Below are 4,913 nucleotides of genomic sequence, written 5' to 3' on the forward strand. Positions count from 1 at the left end.
ATCATTTTGTTTAATTCTTTTTCCTTTTTTTTCTTCTTGGGTTATTTCAAAAAGACCATCTTCAAGGTTTTAAATTCTTTCTTCTAGCCTGCTGCTCAAGCTTTCTGTTCTGTTTTCTATTATTTCATTGAGTGAATCCTTGAGCTCTAGGAGACTGGTACATTCTTTTTAAAGGTATTAATCTCTGTAAATTTCCTCCTTCATGTCCTGGATATTTTTTCTTGTTTCATTGTGTTCTCTGAAAAATATGGAGTGCTTCATGAATTTGCCCATCATCCTTGTGCAGGGGCGATGCTGATCTCTGTATCATTCCAATTTTAGTATATGTGCTGCTGAAGCAAGCACTAAATTTGTCTCTTTCTCCTTTCATTTCTATCAGTTTTTGCTGTACATATTTTGTAGTTTTACTCTTTAATACATGCTATGGATTTGCTATGGATTGATTGTATTGTGTCCCCCAAAATTCATATATTAGAAGCTTAATTCCCACTGTAACTCTCGAGGGTAGGGAATCTTATTATGATAATTGAAAGGTGGGGTCTTGAAGAAGTGATTAGATTGTAGGACCATGATTTAGTGAATGGATAAAAAATGGTGGTCAAGGGCATGGTTCTGAGGGCTTTATAAGAAGAGCACATGAGAGATTAGTTTGTATGTCTGCTCCACTGTTTTCTGCCATGTGAGACTCCTGGGTCACTGTTGCCACTGCCAAGGACTTTGCCAAATGTGTTCCTTGGACTTTGGACTTCCCAGGCTCTGAAACTGTAAGCAATAAATTTCATTTTTTAATATATCTTCCAGTTCCAGGTAACTTTGTTATAAGCAACACAGATGGACTAATACAGGATTACTATGTTTTCTTTCAAGATTAACCCTTTTATTATTGTATAAAGTTCCTCACTGTCTCTGGTGATATCCTCTGCTCTGAACAACTTTATCTGCCATTAATAAAGTAGTTACTTTTGCTTTTCTTTGGTTACTGTTTACATGATATATCTTCTTTACTGATTTGCTTTCAACTTGCCTAGATTGCATTTGGAATGAGTTTCTTTTAGACACCATACATTTATAATGTTTTTTAATGGACTCTGCCAATTTATGTATTTTAGTTGGTGTTACATTACATTAAATGCAAATTATACCACTTGCATTTAATGCAATTATTGATATTTAAGGCTTAAATTTCACATTTTATCTTTTGCTTTTTATTTGTTTTCCTGTTTTGTGTTTCTATGTTTTCTTGTTTTTGCTTTTCTGAGGGTTATTTTTACATTTTTAGTATTTCATTTTGTCTATTTTCCTGTAATGTTTCTGGTATATCTCTTTTTATAGTTCTTTTAGTGGTTGTTCTAGTTACTGTATTTATTACATTATATGTACATTTCTTATCATAATGATGTTATTAAGTGAAGTTATATGATATATTTTCATGAAATGTATAAACCATATTTCTCTTTATGTGCTCTTTTTCTTTCCCTTTTATACCATGGTTGTCTTAAGTATTTCTTCTCTATACATTTAGAACCATTTAATACAGCTGTATAATTCTTGCTTTAAACATTGCATATAATTTAGGAATACAAGTGGAGAAGGAAAATGCATTTATTTACCATATTTTTACTATTTTCATTGTTTTATTCTTTTTCCTGTGGTTCCAAGATTTCTTTTTCAATTATTACTTTATGTTTGGAGTACTTCCCTTAATCATTCTTTTAGGGTAGTTTTGCTGTGTGAAAAACTCTACTAGTTTATTTTGATCTGAGAATTGTGATACTTCCTTCAATTTTTTAGGATATATTAATCAGTATAAGATTCTAGGTTGACAATTATTTTTCTTAAGCACCTGAAACATGTGCTACTTCATTCTGGCCCCAATGGTTAATGATGAGAAATACGCGGCTATTCCAATTGTTTCTCACTTGCTGCTTTAAAGATTTTTCCCCATCTTTAGTTTTCAGAAATTTGACTTTGATGTGTCTTCATGTAGATATCTTTGGATTTGTCCTGTTTCAGGTTTCATTCACCTTCTTTATTCTGTAAGTTTATGTATTTTGCCAAATTTTTGCCATTATTTTTTGAGTATTTTTTCAGTCCTGCCCTTTTCCTTCCTTTTTTTTCCCCTGAAATACTGATAATATCAAAGTTAGATCTTTTGTTGCTTTAGTTTCATAAGTCCTTGAGGTTATGTTCCTTAAAAAATCATTTTCCTCTGTTGTTTAGTTATTTCATTTGTTCTATCATTCAATTCACTGATTCTTCTATACCCTTCATTATACTGTTGAGTCCATCAGCTGAGTTTTTTATTTCAGTTATATTTTTTGGTCCTTTGACTTCTTTGCTAAGACTCTCTATTTTCTTTTTTATTTGTTTCAAGCAGGTTTGTAATTGCTGGTTGAAGCATTTTTACAGTTTCTGCTTTAAAATACTTATCAGGTATTTCTGACAGTTTTCTCATGTTGGTGTTGAAATCTATTGATAGTATTTCCATTTGACTTAAGATCTTCCTACTTAATAATATGAGAAGTGATTTTACATAAGACCTGGACATTTGTTACTATGTAATGATACTCCAGATCTTACTTAAATCTTCTGGCTTAGCTGGCTTTCTCTGTCACCAGTTTTTCAGGAGAAGAGGTGTGCTCCTACATTTCTTCTGGGTGAGAGCTGAAGTACAGGCTCCACACTGACACTGTAGGGGGGTGGGCTTGGTTACTGCTTAGCCAGGATGAAAGTCTCAGCTCTCTACTCAGACCTTTTTGACACCATCTTATATGGCAGGAAAAGCACTCATTCACCTTGACAAGGGTGAAAGTCTAGACACCTCGCACAGCCTTTCTTGGTGTGGGTAGGGTTGGGAACCACAGTTTTTTTGTGACGTTTGGTTGAGGTAGAGCAGTTATTGTCTTGCAAGATTTCTCCCTTCTTGGACTTTTGGCTAGAGCAGACTTTTAAAAAATTTTTAACTGTGGTAAAATACATATAATATTTATCATCTTAACAATTTTTAAGTGTTTAGTAATGGCAAGTACATTTACACTGTTGTGCTACCAATTTCTAGAACTTGCAAACACTTTTCAAAACTGAAACTCTGTTCCCATTAAACAAAGCCCCATTCGTCCCTCCACCCAGTCCCTGACAACCACCATTCTACTTTGTCACTATAAATTTGACTAGCTTAGAAACTGCATATAAGCGGAATCATACAGTATTTGTTCTTGTGTGACTGGCTTATTCCAGTTAGCATAATATCTGCAAGCATCTTGCAGCATGTGTTAGAATATCCTTCCTTTTAAGGCTGAATAACATTCCATTGTATTTATATACCACATTTTACTTATCCATTCATGCATTGTTAAATAGAGCGCTGAATTTTGCTGATATTTTTCTTATCCGCACGGATTGGCATTTCTGGGTTGCTAACTTCTTCAGCTCCTACTCTGGGATATATGAAGCAAAAAGGAAAACCAAGAGAATCTGTTACCCTGTCATGCCTAGGGTCCTGAGGTACATAGACAGTCTGCCTTCTCTTCACCTTTCCAAGTCTTATTATGTTTGTTTTGTATATAGCATCCAGGGGTTTAGTTGTATATATTGGGAGTAACAGAGCCAAATACATCTAATCCACTTTTCAGAAAGTAGAAGTCCTACAATTAGTTTTTATGTTATTTTATAATGAGTATACTACTTTTTTTTAAAGTTGATGTCTCAAATATTCTAAAAATCTTATTTTTTACTAAATCAGACAAAGTTTACTTTTTTCATTTGAAGTGCATATAGTTATACTTTGGGAGACTTGCATTGTTAATACTTTTGCAGTTCTTCATTTGAAAAAAAATTCTTTTTAAAGGAATTGTAACTCAAAGGGCCCTCCCCTACCTCTATTTACAAATCTCAGGGTTTTTTTTTTTTTTATTATTAATACCAACTGTCTGGTGAGTGTTTCATAGTCCTTCATTTGTGTTGAATTTGAAATGACTGACAGATCTGTTATTGGACTGTGGCTTTCAGAATGGCCAGGCAATAAATACTTTTAAGATTCTTCTAGACAACTTAGAGTTATAAATTTTACTGACTTTTGAACACTCCATAAAATTTAAAACTGCTGAGAAAATGATTATTATTATTTTTTTCTTATCTTTAGAAAAAGCACCCACTTTTTCTTTAGAACTGAGGTACAGCCTCATATTTTTCCACAAACCTGAAAAGCTTCTGTAAGAAAAATGGGAAATGGGGCATTTAATTGAATTAAGAACCTGGGCTCTGACCTAGTACAGATCTTTTGAGAACTCAGCAAAATTTACTCTATGTGAAAAATCTTTTATTTGAAAAATGGTATAAATAAATTCTGGATTTACAGATTATTTTCCATAAAATTCACATAAACTTAAAAAGAAAAAAATTCTAGAGTAAAAACCACAATTTCTGAGCATACTGTGAAACAACTGGGGACATTACTGAACCACAAAGATTTGCCCATTGCTATTGGTCAAATGTGTCCACCCAAAAGTTCTTGTGTTGGAAACTTGATCCCCACTGTAACAGTGTTAAGAGGGTGGGAAATCTGATTATGAAAATTGAAAGGTGAGGCTTTGAGAGGCGATCAGATCCATGAGGACTGTGCCCTTATGAATGGATTAATCCATTCATGGAATAGCGAGTTATCATGGGTGTGGACTGGTGACTTTACAAGGAGCACATGAAAGAGCTCTTGCACCTTTCTTGCCATGTGATACCCTGAGTTGCTGTGAAAGTCAGCACCCAGAAGAAGGCCCTCACCGAATGTGTTCCCTGGATCATGGACTTCCCAGCCTCTAAAACTATAAGAAATAAATTTCAATTTCTTACAGATCACCCAGTTGCAGATATTCTGTTACAAGCAACAGAAACAGACTAATACACCCATCTTCTTGGGT

At 33.9% G+C, this 4,913-nt stretch overlaps 1 non-coding gene across 1 annotated transcript; it reads right to left on the reverse strand.

Moving 5' to 3' along the window:
* Positions 1-241: 241 nt before the first annotated feature.
* Positions 242-345, reverse strand: LOC134365216 (U6 spliceosomal RNA). The gene has a single exon (XR_010021961.1). It is a non-coding gene; the product is annotated as a U6 spliceosomal RNA (small nuclear RNA).
* Positions 346-4,913: the final 4,568 nt, after the last annotated feature.

This window comes from Cynocephalus volans, chromosome 1 (genome assembly GCF_027409185.1).
Source record: "Cynocephalus volans isolate mCynVol1 chromosome 1, mCynVol1.pri, whole genome shotgun sequence".
NCBI classification, from domain to species: domain Eukaryota; kingdom Metazoa; phylum Chordata; class Mammalia; order Dermoptera; family Cynocephalidae; genus Cynocephalus; species Cynocephalus volans.